The sequence below is a fragment of the Ctenopharyngodon idella genome, chromosome 18, assembly GCF_019924925.1.
Source record: "Ctenopharyngodon idella isolate HZGC_01 chromosome 18, HZGC01, whole genome shotgun sequence".
Classification (NCBI taxonomy): domain Eukaryota; kingdom Metazoa; phylum Chordata; class Actinopteri; order Cypriniformes; family Xenocyprididae; genus Ctenopharyngodon; species Ctenopharyngodon idella.
The window spans coordinates 1276970-1295177 of record NC_067237.1 but is presented as its reverse complement, the minus strand read 5'-3'; positions in this window follow the sequence as shown (position 1 = coordinate 1295177).

The window sequence follows — 18208 nt, the reverse complement described above, 5'->3', positions numbered from 1 at the left end:
TGTGAAGCAACTGTGGTCTCCTGACTGAAATACTATTATCCTTCTTCTCTCATTTCAGACCTGTGTTGCTAATGTTGTTGGGAAAAAAAGCCGGTGAATGTACGAGCTACATGCATTACAATAGCTGGTAATTGGATTCACCCAGTGTTACATGAATGAAATGCAAAGTAAGTATGAACATGAAAAGTATTAATTGGAAATCTTTCATCTGTCAGTGGCTGAGCTGGTTTTCCTCACATAGATCATCCATGTGAAAGTCTTATGTATCACCTTCTTTTTTAATTTGTTGCTGTCAGATGACTGGAAATGTGCATGTGTGAACACACTCACATACAAAACCAGACTGGCATTTAATCTCATCTGAGAAGAAGAGTAAATTAACACACAGTCAGAATACGGCATCCTCTCAGTGTCCTGGCAGATGTGCACATTTTCACTGGTAGCCAAATTCAACTTGAGGACATGTTTAGGCTTCTCTCCAAATGCCTTCGTACCAAACAGGAGATAATCCATTTTTCCAAATGTCGAAATGACTATAAGATGACTTCCTGCCTCCCAGCAGTCACCTGCCTCACGACACACATCATATCCAAAGAACAAAATAATCGTATTTATTTAGCAGGAAGAAAAAAGATTGACTGTGACCTCAGTAGGGGAGTTTGTGGTGCAATGCAGAGTGCAGGCAGATGGCACTGGATGCTATCGCTTACCTAGGGATCAAACCATTGGCCTTCTGGGTAGTGTCCCACTTCTCTGATCTCTGCCCCACCCTTCATCTTGAACTTTTATGCCTTTCTGTTCATGAATATTTCCTGTTTGATTTTCATCTTCAGATCGCTTGATGGAAGGGTAACAGTACCACTCAAAGCCGTTTAATCCTTGCATTTCACTAAACACTAAAGGCCCATTCACACCAAGACTGATATCTAGATAACTATATTAGCGTCAACACCAGCGGACAATATCAGTCTCTTTATTAAAAGCGTGTGCTGCAGTTCTGAAGCGCCAAATGTGAGTAAAAATCAGCGTTGACGAGTATATGAAACATTGTCAATCGCCAGTTGGCCAGGAATATTTTTATGAATTCTAGCAATGCAATGTTGTGAGAACATGAATGTGAACAAATGCGAACAATGCCCTGGACAGTTGATGGGGCAGTGTTGCATTATCACAAGTTTAAGTTTAAGCCTGGCAATTTAAATATTCATGCTCAAGACGACGTGAAAGGGAACTCAGTTTGTTTCTCAATGTGTGGGAAATTTTCTGTATGCAAGCGCACACCTGGAAGTCCATTTCTCAGACAGTGTGTGAATACAGTATATTGGATCCGTGCAGCTCATAAAGTGACAGCAGCCTAATATCCCTGCAGCCGTGTATGTACTTAAAGGGGTCATGAACAGAGAAATCAACTTTTCCTTGAGCTTTTGATATATCAGAGGTCATCGTACTATAAGAATATCCTGTAAGTTTCCGAACTGAAAACTTCCTTGTTAGTCCATTAAAAGCTTTTATTGACACCAGACCCATTGAAAGACTGGTCCAGTCATAGATAGGTGAAACTCCGCCTCCACAGAAGAAATCAACGCCTACTTCATCATTGTAATGTTAGCCCCGCCCACTGGTGTGTTAGTGAGATGACAAAGAGAGGAGAGCGATACAGGACTAAAATAACATTACCTTTCGAAGGATCCTAATGCTAGGAATATGGTTATTTATTTTCAACAATGTGAATGTCTCAGTTGAGCTTTATTTATTTGTATTCGGTACATTTCACTGTTGATTCTTTGGTAAATTAATCACATTTTGGCGCAGGCTGTTATTTAAACGGTGATTAAATTATATATAGAAAGCAATCAAAGAACGCTCCCTTTACAATCACTGGAGCTGTCAATCAAACAGCGCGAGTTTATCAGTGACTGAGTTCTGGACTTGTGCCAAAACTCCCATTTTATTCAATGAATCTCTTAGTTATATTGCGTTTGCACTGTTAGTTAAGAAGAAAGCATTCGTTAGCGTGCAGAAATTGAGTTACAATGACGAGATCACTGCTTTCATGAGCTCGACAACATGTCAACTACAATGTTCATCACTGCAACCTTTCATGCCACAATCTAAATATAATGCCATAGATCTAAATGTAATGCAACACTTTTCACAATTAGTAAACCTTGAGAGCTGCAATAGTAAAAATGTGCTAAAAGTTTACAAGAGAGTAATACTTAGCTATTTCAAATGGAAAGATGTCAGCCAATCACAGCAGTGGGCGTTTACACTGAAGTATCACAGCAGACAAACCCCTAAAAAAAGAGCGTTCAAATCAGAGGCTAAAATCAGGGTAGGAAAAATGACTTATTTATTTTGATGTAAAAAGCATACTAACATTATAAGTGCACCCCAGGAAACATTGTAAAACAACAAAACAACAAAGTTCATGACCCCTTTAAAGTTGATCAAACAACAAAAGAAAAGAAAAAATCATTCACAGCTCTTGAAAGAATAACTTTAATAAGGATTAGTCTATGTTTAATTTAAGTAGTGCTATTTTGCATTTGATAACTTTATAAAAAAATGTCTGCACCTGAAAATTTTGAATTTTCACTGGTATCTAAAATGTTGGTGTCACAACTGCCTGTTTTTGCAAAAACAGTTTCATTGCTGGTATAAAAAAAAAAAAAAAAAAAATTACGACCGGTACATTTTATTTAAGTCACCGGCCATTGGCAGGTGTGGCAAAAATTTAGTTTCAGGGTCTGGATGTGCCGTTCATCAGCTGGAAAAGAAAGTGATTCCAACGATATCGTTCCTCTGTGTCGTGGTGTGGAGGATTTGTGTTGTCCTTGGTGTGAATGAACCTTAACCCTTCATCTCTCAACACCGATAGTGTCTTTTTCATTCATCTCATGTTCCAACCAGGGGTAAAGTGTCACTTGCAAGAAGGGTTGGAACTAAAAGGCGTTTTACATCAAACCAAAGCAGGATATATTTTGGCGAAATGGATTTGAGAGCAGTTGCGTTTGAGTTCATCTGCTGGGTACATTTTCAACCGCTTCCACGAAAGTGATTCAGTAATGTGATTCTCCGGACTGAAATAGACTTATATTCGAAATCTTCTCTCTTTTCATTCATGGGATTATCCCGTCCTGCTGTTGCTCTGACTCCAGGTGAATTTACTGCTGAAGTTCATGCTGTTCCACCGCAGATCCAAGCACAATCTCAGAGGGCGTTTAAAGTGTGTCCCTGAGGTCAGACTCTGGTCCGGTTTATCACCTTTGAGGGCTGCTCTGGCTTTGAGGACCATCCACATTTTTTTAAATTATTTTTTGTGTGCTTTCTAACAAGAGGTCAGGCTAAGACTCACTGTTCAAAGTTACTCGTTTTGGTTTATAAAAGTTTATGGAATCTTTAAAAGTTTCTTCCATGCTCAGCTCCTTTACGCTTCATCTATCCTGCCAGCTTTTAAAGTGGTTTATAGGGGCTTTCCTGTAAGCTACAGAAAGCAATACTTATCTAACTCTCAACCTCGTGCTGTTTTTAAAAAGAAGGGAGAACTGACTTGCTGTTAAGTGTCAGTCTGATGCCCCCCACAGCCTCTGAAGATAAGGAACGCTCTGTCTTCAGCCTGCTGATGCTTTTAACGCTGGTTTTGCAAGTGTGTGTGAGGGCACATCTGAGAATGAAACTGAAAAGAGTAGAAATGTTCTCTTTTTTCAGTCCAGTGGCATCGATGGTGTTAATGTTCGGTTTCTTTTATCTTGACGCTCTGAATTGCGAGAGACTGATTGAATAAAAACCTTCACAATTATAGACCTGGGACTTCCCCCAAAATATTTATCTTAAAAATGGGATGGCAAGTTCATTAACTATATTAACTATAGAATGACAGATCTATATAGTGTATAGATCAAAAGTTTGGAATTCCTGAGATTTTTTAGTGCTTTTAAAAGCTCTTCTGCTCACCAAGGCTGCATTTATTTGCTCAAAAATACAGTAAAAATTGTGTAATGTTATTACCATTTAAAATATCTGTTTTGTTTTTTTTTGTTTTTTTTTATGTGCATATATTGTAAAATGTGTCATGATCCTTCAGAAATCATTCTAATATGCTGATTTGCTATTGGTACTCAGTTATTAATAATGGTTCTCATTATTTTCAATGTAGAAAACATATTTTGCTTCTTAATAGTTTTGTGGAAATGAGGATATAATTGTTTTAGGATTCTTGGATTCATAGAAAATTCAAAAGAACAGCATTTATTTTAAACAGAAATCTTTTGTAACATTATAAATGTCTATATCTGTTTTATTTCTATTCAGTATTGTATTGGTAAATGGACAATAGTGTTTTTTAACAGCTCCTTTTAAGCAACAGTCTCTTTGGAAATGGCGATTATATTTCAAGTAAACTGCTGACTCTCCAGACACTGAGCTTTGGACTGGATCCTACATGTATTTATTTGGCTGATAGCACTAAAACCAACAGAGGAAATGAGAGAAAAACAAAGGACTTCAAGCACAAGCCAATGAAAACACAAAGGTGTCTTTCTATGCTGTAGTGAGTTTGTTACTGCACTCATTGGGTGAGTCTTCTTCAGTCTCAGATTATTAACTTTGTTTATGTTTTCTGATCACAGTAAAGGGATAATTCACCCTAAAATGAAAAATTATTACTTTTTAACCACAAATGCTCATCTTGCACTGCTCTGTGATGCTCCACGCATTACATAATCACGTTGGAAAGGTCACGCGTGATGTAGGTGGAAGTAACACGGTAGAGGGAAAAACTCCATCTCATTTTCTCCTCCAACTTTAAAATTGTCTGATATCGTTGTTTTACCTTGTTTTATAAAGGCCGTTTGACTTAGTCTTTGCATGTTCGCTTTGTAAACACTGGATCAGTACTTCCACCTACGTCACGCGTGACCTTTCCAACATGATTACGTAATCCGTGGAGCATCACAGAGCAGTGCAAGACGAGTATTTGTGCTTAAAAAGTATATAAATGATTTTTTTTTTTTTTTTTTTAAGAAAATGTCCGATGGTTTCTCTAGATAAGACTCTTATTCCTCGTCTGGGATCATGTAGAGCTCTTTGAAGCTGCACTGAAACTGACATTTGGACCTTCAACCCGTTGAACCCCAGTGAAGTCCACTATATGGAGAAAAATCCTGGAATGTTTTCCTCAAAAACCTTCATTTCTTTTCCACTGAAGAAAGAAAGATATAAACATCTTGGATGACATGGGGGTGAGTAAATTATCAGGAAATTTTAATTTTGAAGTGAACTAATCCTTTAAGCATCCTATGGACAACATTTATGGTGTCCTTTTTGAACCTTAAAAGCCTCACTATTGTAATTCCATTAAAAAAGAGTGACCAGCGCATTATTTAAAATATTTTAAATCCTTTTGTGTTCCACGGAGAGGAATGAAGTCGTACAGGTTTGGAATGACATGAGTAAATGATCACAGAATGAACGATCCCTTTAAGATTCTTGTGACCAATTAATGATTTCAAGGATTTTAAAGAACTGATGATTGAACAGAAAGTGGTACTGTAACACCGGGGACATCAAATAAAAATCTTCAAAAGACAGCTGAAAGACTTCAAACGTTAAACCGAGAGCGGTAGAAGCACAGAGGACTCATTCGAGAGGGATTCAAATAATTTAAAGGTTTTCTCAAAATCAAATATAATCTTTGGAAAGGAGATTAACTATGAATGTGGGTCAGACTCTTTTTAATTCTTCATACAGATACACTTCAGTCTGACTGATATACAAATCCTTTAAATTCATCTGAAAATCATGGCTTTTGTTTCTCATTAAGAATCATTAATAGATATAAGACCTATTATAAGAGCTATCTGAAGGTAAAAGCATTTTTTTTTTTACCCTTATAATTTTATTCCAGGCCTCCCTGTGAATTCAGGAAAACCCGAGGTTACATATTGAAGCGAAAAGGAGAGCGCTTTAGTTCCTTAGAGCAACTTTATCACTTTCAGTCAGCTGTTTACACATTTACTAATGTCACTGACATTCATTTGATAAATATTTGAACACATTTACAGGGAGAGCGAGAACTATAGAAGGTGCAAAGAAGATAGGGGCATTCGGCAGCAAGGTTTCCCGCAGGCAGACGAGGCCGTGGTGATGTTGGCAGTGATGTGAGGCGCTGATTGCTGCAGAGATCCAGATTCATTAACACACTTAAATTTAGCCTCCAGTTTGACTGGGGGAAACTCATCTGTTAAACACCCACTCCCTGCTCTGACAAAACACTGCAGAACCACGAGAAAAGAGGCATTTTGTTTCTGCTCTCAGCGCAATTCCATTCGCAGTGCTTTGTCAAAGATCTTAAGCAAATATGATTTCAGTGTGCATGATTTAGGTCGCTGCTGGGGAAATGGCACTCTTATCCCCAGTCTCAGATGCCATAATCTCATTATTGTCAGTTTGCCTTTCTAAATGGAGAGGGTTTTGTCTCAGTCAACCTCAGAGAACCTGGTTCTATAATTGTTGAGAGCGGATGGCGGTGTTCGCCACAGATTTCAGAGCTGAGAAAGGCAAGGGCTGAAAGAGAATAGATGGAGATAATACTCTCCCCACGGGCTCATAAGAAAGGCTGTCAACCGCTGTAGAGCATGGTGTGAACACATATAATAGGACAAACAACAAATTGTGGCATGCTTTCACACTGGGTAATGGTCACTCCCACGGTCAGGACAGCTGCGGCGCTCTCCAATCTGAGCGCAGAATGCGGTTTAAATTAAACGTGAAGAATTTCGCTTTGGGTTTTGTGTGTGAGCAGATTCAGCACTGCAGCAAATAATATGTTGTCTTCCTGTTAAAATTACTTGAAAAGCAAGTCTGTAAGATAAGGTTTTGCTTATTGTATAAAATTAAGCTGATTTTTTGTTTTAAGCATAAGTCTCATGAAAAAAGTTATTTATGCTTAAAAGAAGCAAAATTCTTAACCAATAAAGATATCTATTCTAAATCATTTGGTTTGAGAAATATGTCAACATTTCTCATTTTAATTTAGTTTAACGATGCATTAAAATAACTAATTAAATTTAAAATATTATTAAAGACAAGTTAACAGTCAGTAATGAAATGAGAACAAATTATCAAATTGCGACCAAAATAGTACAAATAAATACAATGAAACAAACATACAAATGAAATAAACAGTGCTTCTTGGGTCGGTTTTTCAGGTAGGTTTAATAGTAGTTTTTAGTTTTAATTTATGGTTTGAACAATGTAAGGCTGAATACCGTTACTGACAATCCTCATTTTGGCTGCGTGAGATTCTCCAGCTTTGTTGTTGTTGATCAACCGAAGTGCGAGCTGTTAAAGCTCCGCCCTCTTCTGGAAAGGGGGCGGGGAGCAGCAGCTCATTTGCATTTAAAGGGACACACACAAAAACGGCGTGTTTTTGCTCACACCCAAATAGGGGCAAATTTGACAAGCTATAATAAATGATCTGTGGGGTATTTTGAGCTGAACCTTCACAGACACATTTTGGGGGCTTATATTACATAAAGGAGCATTAGGTCCCCTTTAAGACATAATGCACAGATCCAATACACTGTTATACATGCGTTGTCTTTCTCGACTGTTTATGTTCACTTAAGATATAACCGACTATGTTTAGGATCCCCCCGAGACGGTCACTTTCTTGGACATAATTTTGTGTGAATTAAGCACAAGAAGATGTGAAAGAGAGCTCCATTTAGTATTGGCGCGCTGTCTGAGACGCGGCTTTCTGGACGAGCACGTAGAATAACAAATTAAGTTCCCTTTCACGTCGTCTTGCGCTTGAATATTTAAATTGGCAAGGCTTAAACTTTTGTGACGATGCAGCGCTGGCCCGTCAACTGTCCCGAGCATCGCTCACGCTCATGTTCTCACAACATTGTATTGATAAAATTCATAACAATGTTACCAGCCCGTTGGCGAATGACAAGATTTACTCACATTTGGCGCTTGATGAGTGTTACTTTTAGACCCTATATATATTCTTTCACTGTATTATGGTATATTTTTATGTTATTTTTTATTGTTCTTCTGACAAATTGTTTTTTGAGTGATGAACGTCAAATCAATTGATTTATAATATTTAGATATCTTTAATGGTTAAGAATTTTTTTCTGCATAAAACCCCAAAGCAGCAATTGCACAACTGAGGAACATAATGATGTCTGCTTTTGAAGTAAATGTATATATTGTGCACTATTAAGAACCTGGATAGGCTGAAGAGTCTTGCAGTTGTCTAAGGTTGTGATTTACGTCATACTGGCTTGTCTTCAATCATTTCTATGCAAATATATACTCAAACATTAGAGAATGTCAGTAGTCCAGATCTTTACATCCAGCGGTGCGAGTACAGGGAAGAAAGATGGAGAGTTTTGATTTGTCTAAATAGTATGAGGGTCAAAGCAGGCCTGGATATGGAAATGAAATCCTCTTGAATCGCAGGATATGTTGTGCTGAAGTTAATAAGCAGTGTCAGGCAGCTCACATTTCAGGCTCTGTCAGGCTAATGAACCATCTGGCCCCCCGTCAGACCCTCAACTCTGAAGATAAAACAAGCGAAACTTTGTCTCACGCGATTCCCTTGCCCAAGCGTGTGGAGAATCCCAAATGAGGATGTTTCCGGAGTGAGAAGGCTCAATGGATGCAGGTGGCCGGCCTAAAATGCTCCTCGAGCCTGTGAATTCAGACACAATTCTTGTTTGCTTCACAAATTATCTTGGAGAGCATAAACAGCGGCTCTGTTCCAGACTCTTTGTGTATAATTGGCATTTGCTGCCTGCAAAATGTGACTGCTTTTGAAATATTTAGACCAATATCTGAAAGACTTTGGACACAAACGCAGAAACTACAAATGCGTTCTGGCCTCTGGTCACCCTCCCAGGAGCACAGTCACAGACAGAATGAGACAGATAAAGATCTCATGATTTGTTAATGCGTTTTGGGGTCAGGGGAAGAGAAAAGGGCTCGAGCGAATGAGAGAGAGAGAGAGATTGCTATCGTTTCTCATTTAATCACTCTCCGCGGTGGTATGTGAAGAGGACGCGGCACAGGTGCCGAACTTCCTGTTGAAATTTCCTATTCCCCGTAGAGAAAGAAACAGGGCTGAAACGAGACTACCTGTGCTGAGACTGATAAGCAAGTCCTTGAAGTGAGCTTCCAATACGTCCCTTCCATCATCCGCTCAGCCAACTTTCCATTTAACAGCGTAATACTGGAATCACACGCATGCCGATTGTCTTCTTCTCAATGGCCTCTGTGAAGTAATACAATGGTGAGGATTTAATGGAGAGCGTGTAACTCTGGATCTTGGGAATTGTGGTAAGATGGTAGCAACAAGTGCTGTCCTTTGTTCAGGTTATTCATCACTCACAAAGAGTGAAGTACTAATTCAGCCTGTTGTTTCTGATGGGAATGGCTCATATATTGTGCGCTCTTTAGCTCTTCTAATGAGAAAAACCATCATGACACTCCTGTAGCACCATTTAACGTATTCTATTGAACTATTCTGCTTTGAATTTCATTCTTTGGGGAAATTGTTTAGCCAGAAAGACTTCTGAAATATCGGTCAGTAAGGTTCAATTCATTAACATTGGTGAATGCGTTAGATATCAGAGGTGTCATGCCGCTTCAGATTTTTGAGCTAATGGATTTTAAATGCAACTTCCAGAAGACAAACCTACAAACTAACGGTAAAAAGTCTCATACTCACCAAGGCTGCATTTATTTGATCAAAAAAATACAGTAAAAACAGTATTAATGTGAAATATTATTACAATTTAAAAGAATAATGTGCAGTGAGGAGGAAAGTTTGAGTGGCCAAAGACTCTCCAAGGATCACAGCTGGAGAATTGCAGAGATTAATTGAGTTTTGAGTCTCAGAAAGCCAAAAAAAAAAAAAAAAAGATCAAACAGCACCTACATGTTGTTTGGGAGTGTTTCAAGAAAAATCCTCCTCGCTCATCCAGAAACAATCTCCAGCATATTCAGCTGTCAGACAAGACTGGAACTTCAAACGGGACCGGCTTCCATGGTCAGATGAAACAAAAAAAAGAGCTTTTTGGCAGCAAACCCACCAGATGCCCACCATGCCCACGGTTAAATATACTGCTGGATCTTTAATGCTGTGGACCTATTTTTCTGCTGGAGGTCATGGACATCTTGTTCAGATACATGGCATCATGAATTATATCACATACCAACAGATAAAAATCAAAACCTGACCGCTTCTGCTAGAAATCTTATAATGGGCCGTGGTTGGATCTTCCATCGGGACAATGATCCAAAACAAACATCAAAACCAACACAAAAATGTGTCACTGAGCACAAAATGAAGCTTCTGCCATGGCCGTCCCAGTCCCCTGACCTGAACCCTAAAGAAAATGAGTGGAGTGAACTGAAGAGAAGAAGCACCAACATGGAGCTGGGAATCTGAAGGATCTGGAGATATTCTGCATGAAGGAATGATCTCTGATCTCCTGTCAGGTGTTCTCCAAACTCATCAGGCATTACAGGTGAAGACTCAGAGCTGTTATCTTGGGAAAAAACCTTGCAATAATTGGGTGCCAATAATTGTGGCCAACGTGTGTTGGAGAAAAACATTTATTTCATAATGTGATTTTCCCCCCATTTTCAATTGTTTTACTTAAATGAAAGGTTAGAATTTTGTGAAAGATCAAAAGGATAAACAATGCAGATTTATTTTCACAGCCACCTTTGCTCATATTTACTAAGGGTGCCAATAATTGTGGAGGGCACTGTATGTGATATAAATTCGCAATTGCTTGTTATAAAGTCAGAATTGTAAGAATAAAAGTCACAGTTGCGTGTTTTATTCTCACAATTCTGACTTTAAAACACGCAATTCTGACTTTATAACTCACAATTACGTGTTACGTGTAAAGTCAGAATTGTGAGTTTATTTCTTGCAATTCTGTCTTTATAACACAAATTTGCAAGTTTATATCACACAATCTGAGGAAAAGTCTTTTTTTACCTCAGAACTGGACTTCATAACTCGCAATTGCAAGAAAAAGTCGGAATTGCGAGGAAAAAACGTCAGACTTCAGAGTTTATATCCCACAGTTGGCTTTATAACTTGCAATTGCAACTTTGTATCACGCAATTCTGAGGAAAAAGAAGTCAGAATTGTGAGATAAAAAGTCACAATTATCTTTTTTTTATCTTATTATTATTATTCCGTGGCGGAAACAATCTTCCATAGGAAATGTGTCTTGAGCAGCAAATCAGCATATTAGAATGATTCCTGAGGGATCATGTGACACAAGTTAGTTATTGCGTTCCACATGCGCGATGTTTTCCCATTCTTTTAAGGTCATGCAAATACTTGAGAGACCTGTTGTTTTGCAATTCTGTTCATTCTGGTAATGCTAGTGGTGCAGAAATGACCCACTTCACCTTTAAGTCTTGAGGTCTGTCTAGTTTTAAATGCAAGATTCAGTCTGGGTCCCTGTAAATCACAGACAGGTGGTAACCTGCACTTTCTAGACACCGCAACTTAGACAAACAACTCAAACACCATGTCAAACGAGGAGCCTTGCAGGACTGTTAGATCTGTGGCTTTGTCAAGGACACACTCCCGTCCTCCCCTGAAGGCCTGCAGCTTTTTCAACTTAACCAGCTCTGTAGCCACAAACACGGGCACAGGTGTAAAGCCTCAGCAGAACGGAGGTGACTTAGAGCTAGTCGTGTTGACATTCTAGGGCCCCTCACCTGTCCTGAGGGCTCTGTCCGGTCGGGTGTGTGTGAGCTTTGAGAGAAACGATAATCAGAGAGATGGACCACTCAGTATTCAGGAATATGTTAAGACTGAAGCTGATGGAAGGAGACTTTACCTTTGAGTGATTTTCCTCAGTACTGAGGCCAAAACTAACACCTGGGACATTTTCAAAAAAAAAAAAAAAAAATGGTTTTACAATTTACAAAATGTTGACGTTTTAAATTCAGTTCAGTTCATTTTTTAACTAATTTACAGATAATTAACTAACATATGAGCATTACATTTTTTTCAGTATTTATTCATCTTTGTTACTGTCATGATCACCCTGGTTGTCCACTAGCGGGCACTCCACCCCAGACTATTGCCACTCAATCAAGGACTACATTTCCCATAATCCATTGCCCGGACTCATCATGCTGGATTACATTCAGCTGTTGCTCATTGGCTTGTTAGTCTCTCCCTATATAAGCCTGGTTCATTCTGTCATATACAGCTTTGAGACATGGGTTGAGAATCCAAGTGCACTTTATCGAGGAGGTAAAAAAAGACATAATCTAAAAAGCCAGGCAAAAGTTCAAAACACAAGGTTAAACAATCCAAACATTAAAATGGAACAGGAACAAAGGCAAACAGGATCAAAACCAAGGAACAGAAAACCAAATAAGTGCTCAGAAATGCAGTGCTGACACATACAAGACTTTGCAATGAATGACAGAATGAACCAGGCTTATATAGGCAGAGACTAACAAGCTAATGAGCTAAATGTAATCAGGTATGATGAGTCCAGGCAATGGATTATGGGAAATGTAGTCCTTGATTGAGTGGCAATAGTCTGGGGTGGAGTGCCCTCTAGTGGACAACCAGGGCACTCCATCTGGTGATCCTGACAGTTATCATAAGTTCATGTTAACTTAGGTCTATTAAAGGGGTCTTGAACTGCGTTGTTTTATTGTTTCATAATGTTTCCTGGGGTGCACTTATAATGTTAGTATGCTTTTTACATCAAAAATTCTCATAATTTAGAAATAAAAGGCATTTTTTTCTACCCTGATTTTAGCCCTCTTATTTGAACGCTCTGTTTTAAGGGGCGTGTCTGCTGTGAGCTCTGTTTGATTGACAGCTCCAGCGATTGAAAAGGGAGCGTTCTTTAATCACTTCTTTATATAATTTAATCACCGTTTAAATAACAGATTATTTTCATCCTACTAAGAGAAACAACATGAAGTTAAACGTTTATTCACTGGTTTGATTTACTGAAACACAGACAAAGATCATCTGACTGTACATCAATCATTAATATCAGATCAGGCATTAGAATGAACACAGTTACTGACATGTTGTTGCATTACTGTCGAGTCCATATCTTAAAAGTCTGTTTGTAAAGCCTGCGCCGAAATGCAATTGATTTACCAAAGAATCAACAGTGAAATGTACCGAATACAAATAAATAAAGCTCAACTGAGACATTCACATTGTTGAAAATAAATAACCATATTCCTAGCATTAGGATCCTTTGAAAGGTAATGTTATTTTAGTCCTGTATCGCTCTTCTCTCCTCCTCATCTCACTAACACACCAGTGGGCGGGGCTAACATTACAATGATGAAGTAGGCGTTGATTTCTTCTGTAGAGGCGGAGTTTCACCACAGATAAGCACATTCCAGGATCAGTCGTTCGCTGTGTCTGGTGTCAATAAAAGCTTTTATTGGACTAACAAGAAGTTTTCAGTTCTGAAACTTACAGGATATTCTTATAGTACGATGACCTCTTATATATCAAAAGCTCAAGGAAAAGTTGATTTCTCAATTCATGACCCCTTTAACAGATACATTTTTTAATTATTATTATTTAATTCATGTATTAGTAAATGTTGGAATTAACATTCACTAAGATTAACAAATGCTTTAGAAGTACTTTTCCTTTTTAGTTCATGGATAACTAATCTAATTAATTAATGTTAACAATATCGACAAAAGTTTTACCAAATAATTATAAATAGTATATATAAAATACTTACTTTAGGTCTAACAAAATAATTTATCTATCTATTTTTTTTTTCTCAATGAAAATCATTCACAAAAAATCACTCAAAATTATCAATCAAATCAAATCTATTTTTTTTTAAAGTACCAATGATTAAAAAAAATAAAGACAATCATTATTTTCTTATCAATATTATTAATTACTTAGTTGAATTTTGCAGAATTGTTCAACCTTGCAGCAATGCTTAAGACTGGAAAAACCAAAATGATTCAAAACATAAATTAATAACTTGTACAGCAGGTTGAAATGACGAGGGAGAAAGGATCTAATCGCAGCAGTGATAGTTTATTTAACAAAGAACTCGGGAATCAAGACTCAAACAGAACAACTTGTGATCAGAACCGAACCAATTAATGAAATGAATCACAGGTGCAAACATTAATCAAACAACGAGTAACCAGATGAAAACCAAGGAAACTAAAACATGAACAAAACCAAAGCAAACACAGATAAACCCTGACATAACTGTTAATGGCAGAAAATACTCATCATTTTCTAAAAATCTTTTACTAACTCTGAAGTATTTTGAAATCTAGCAGTGTTTTCAAAAGGACGAGGCTCAATCACCCTGATATTTCTATGCTGCTTAACCGTGAAGGATCCAATCAGACTCCACCACACTTTGTTCCTCTTTGAGAACCCGTTAAATTTTTTAGATGGTCTGGTTTTCTTTATTAGTGCAGATGCTGTGACAGGCTGGATGGATGAGAGCTTTTAGACGGAGCAAACAGCACCTCTCCGTCACTCATGCGCTCCTCGAGGGGACAGAGATGAGGAAAGGGAGTCATTTTGTGGTTTCTAGACCAGGCTTTGATTTTGAGCTCTTGTGAGCGCAGGACTAGATTTGACAACACTCCTGATAAACATTTTATGCCATGAAAGTTTCAGCCGTAATTATTTGGACCGAGTATAATGGAAACAGAAGTGCATGCAAAGCTGGGCAAATATTCCTGACGACGTGTAAATCTGGTGAGCCTTCTGGGTTAAATTAAACACAAACACAGCTTTTATGTCATGTCTTCCCCTCCATACAGAAAAGGAAAAACTCTTGCCCAATTTCCCTCCCTTGAACACCAGCAGCTGTTCATTCTGATATTTACATCTTCCATGCCTCACATGAATAAATAAAGATAAATAAATAAATAATCCCAGCCGTCTGGCATCAAAATGACTGAAAACTCCTTGTCCTTTCAACACAATGATCCCAGAGCTACTGGTAATTTTCTACACAATGCTCATTTCGTCATCAGCGTGGATTTAGATCATCGTGAAAGCAATATTCTCTGACTTTAAACCTGGCCGAAAACACCATTAAATGTGTTTGGGAGGTTTCGAGAACGGAGGAAAAACACTTGATGTTTCCTGCAAAGCTTGACACTGTGATTAAACCCTGTCAAGTCTTAATTGATTTTTCCTTTAGAAGATGCATTAAACCCAAAGGGCCGCTGCATCTGTATATAATCTACAGTGCTGATGGATCAGTTAATTGCTAAGAGAGACTTCTGCGTATTTATATTTCTGTATTATTTATAGCATATTATCACATGCTAACCGACTGGATGCCAATGCATCTCTTGCAGACTCAAATTATTATCAATAAAAACGAAATCAGATGTATGTGTTATCATTTATCACAGTGCGTCATTTATCATTTCGCTGTTCATTTTGGGATCTCTTGAAATAACATGTTTATGTCAAGACTTCAGTGCTGTGAGATACATGGACATTCAGTTTTCGTGAATTTACTTCATTTTAACATCACATTCTGTGTGTGTGTGTGTGTGTGTGTGTGTGTGTGTGTGTGTGTGTGTGTGTTGTTTGTATGTGTGTGCGTGCATGTGTGTGTGTATGTGTGCGTGTGTGTGCGTGTGGTGTGTGTTGCGTGTGTGCGTGTGTGTGCATGTGTGTTGTTTGTATGGGTGTGTGCGTGCTTGTGGTGTTTGTGTGTGTGCGCATGTGCGTGTGTGTGTGTGTTGTTTGTGTGTGTGTGTGTGTGGTGTGTGTGTGTGTGTGTGTGCGCGTGTATGTGCGCGTTTTTCTGATTTATGAGGACACAAATATATTGTATAATGACATGGGTATTAAACTGGTATTACGACGTAAACATGAAATATGAGGACAGTTCATGAGTCCTCATAATTAAAATAGCTTAAAAAAGAGACTAAACAATGTTTTATTAAAAATTTAAAAATGCAGAATGTTTTCTGTGATGGCTAGGTTTAGGGGTAGGGGTAATGTAGGGGGATGTGTGTGTGTGTGTGTGTGTGTGTGTGTGTGTGTGTGTGTGTGTGTGTTCCTCAAAGCTCACAGTGAAGAGTGTGGCTGCCATCAGCTGGCTAGGACAACAATCAGCATTTTCTTGACTGAAGGATCACAGCTGCTGGTCATTTTATGTTTGTTTGTTTGTTTGTTGTTTGTGTACATTGTGCGGATATAGCTAAATATATAGTGTTCTGGTGAACACAACTTTGCCGAGTTTAGAAGGAACAAAAAAAAGAAAAAAAACATAAATGCTAAAAGTTAATTAACAGATTTCACAGTCAACATTGCCCACAGCTATCATGTATTATGTCACATTAATAATCATCTTGCTTTTGCAGGAGAGGAAGAGACCTAGAGAACATCACATTTGTTCCTTGTGGTAAACACAGATATTTTCAGAGTTTTCAAACACATTGTCAAATTAAATAGCCTCAAGTTTGTTTGTTTGTTTATTGACAGCATGTTCTGGTGGTCACAATACTGCTTACTTAGTTCGACTTCAAAACTTTAAAGCCTCCATCTTGCATTTATGCATTTGAACTTCCTCAGTAAAACATCACAAGCACATCAGAGTGAGGTTCAATAATTCAGCCTGGAGTGAGAGAACACGCACCTAATGTCTGCCTTCTGCATTTACACCACAGCAGACGCCCGGGACCCGCGCAAACGACAGCTATCACAGGAGAACAGCAGCAAACAGACGAGTCAGACGAGTCGCATATTGTTTATTTCCATGTGTTGATTTGTGATGGCTGTTTGCACAAAATAGTTTCAGCATAAACAGATTTGAGAATGCAAAATAATATGGAATGTGGAATGTGGATTCTCATTTCGGCACAGTTTTTGCAAACAGACTTTTACGATATGAACTCGACAGTAATGCAACAACATGCCAGTAACTGTGTTCATTCTAATGCCTGATGTGATATTAATGATTGATGTACAGTCAGATGATCTTTGTCTGTGTTTCAGTAAATCAAACCAGTGACTAAACACTCAACTTCATGCTGTTTCTCTTAGTATGATGAAAATAATCTGTTATTTAAATGGTGATAAAATTATATATAGAATGCGATCAAAGAACGCTCCCTTTACAATCGCTGGAGCTGTCAATCAAACAGCGCGAGTTTATCAGTGACTGAGTTCTGGACTCATGCCAAAATTCCCGTTTTATTCAATGAATATCTTAGTTATATTGCATTTGCACTGTTAGTTATGAAGAAAGCATTCGTTAGTGTCCAGAAATTGAGTTACAATGACGAGATCACTGCTTTTATGTTGGAATAGGTATACATTTTTTACAATGTACATTTAGATACAATCTCCCCCATGTGACACTGTGGAAAGCAATAAATTCTCGATGCACTACATTTAAAGTAGGACTCTGAATATAATCTGAATCCATAGAAGTGCATCAGCTTCTGTTAAATGTGAAGGTGTCACAGATAGAGAGATTCTGACCAGCAGCCGGTACTGGGAAGCATACATCACATGAGACTGCGAACAACTGCAACGACCCAGCATCTATCAGAATAATCTAGAACGTCCAGAGGCGTCTCTTTACCGATGGCTCAGGGATCGGCTGAAAAAAGATATAGGGAAATGTCAGAAAATGTTGGCTTATAATAAGGTTTTGTGTGGCTGGCGAATGCTGGAAGAGAAATAAAGCGTAGCGGGACAGTGTCGTGAGGAATATTCCCCTGTCGACCCGTGAGCAGAAGCTCTTTGACAGCTCAGACCAGCAGGCCTGTTCTTGATGAATGTGTGACCTTTACAACCTGCTCTGACATTACTTGTTGATTAAGACTTTTTTGTGCTTCCGGCACTCACAGGATGTCACATATATCTATTTCTTTGCATGACTCAAACATTCTGTCCCTTTGTTTTAACTTTGAGGCTGTTTCTTTGAAATGGTCGTGGCATGGGATACTGCAGATGCAGCCAGTCATGAAATAATGAGGCTTGGACTTCATGTCGGTGTAATTTATGAGACACAACAGCCTTTGGGTGTTTTTCAACAGACAGAGGAAAATGATAATGTAGAACCGTACCGAGAGGTACAACCGCTTCAGATCAGAGAAATAACAGTATCGACCTATCAGATGTGTAATTAAAAAATGAGGCAGTAAGCGG